Below are 703 nucleotides of genomic sequence, written 5' to 3'. Positions count from 1 at the left end.
CATATATATATATATATATATATATATATATATATATATTTATGGCGTGAAAGTGTTCGTGTGTATAGCCGTGGAGAAACAATTAATAAAGACCTTATTGCCTATAGTGACAAGAGAATTGCTAATTAATTTTCGCTTACCATTCTGAAAGTTGCTACGTGAACTTGCTAGACAGTTGTTACGACAAAGAATTTATTGATATCCCTTCAAGACTACAAATATATGCTTGAAATACTAACTAGAATAATGAAATAGTTATGACTGCCGTTTTCTGACACTTGATAATGTATTGCTTAAGACAGCAAGTAAGTGCCTTGTGGTACTTAGATATGGTTCCTTACGTTGTGACTTCAAATCCCAACATAGTTAAAACAGGTTGAGAAAATGAAAAACTAATCAAGCACTTGGGGTCATATTTGATTGACTTATCTCCTCTCCGAAAATCTTCTTTTGTATCGACCTTAGAAACTTAACTGTACCTTTGACAAATGTGAAAAAGCGCCGGATAAAATGCATATTTCTTTTCTTCTCGAAGCCCAAGGCCTGAAATTTTGGGGGATGGGCCCAGTCGATTAGATCGACAACAGTACGTAACTGGTACTTAATTTATCGACCCCGAAAGGATGAAAGCAAAGTCGACCTCGGTGGAATTTGAACTCAGAACGTAAAGACAGACAAAATAACGCTAAGCATTTCGCCCGGC

Source organism: Octopus bimaculoides, chromosome 11 (assembly GCF_001194135.2).
Source record: "Octopus bimaculoides isolate UCB-OBI-ISO-001 chromosome 11, ASM119413v2, whole genome shotgun sequence".
NCBI classification, from domain to species: domain Eukaryota; kingdom Metazoa; phylum Mollusca; class Cephalopoda; order Octopoda; family Octopodidae; genus Octopus; species Octopus bimaculoides.
This window is presented reverse-complemented; position numbering follows the sequence as displayed.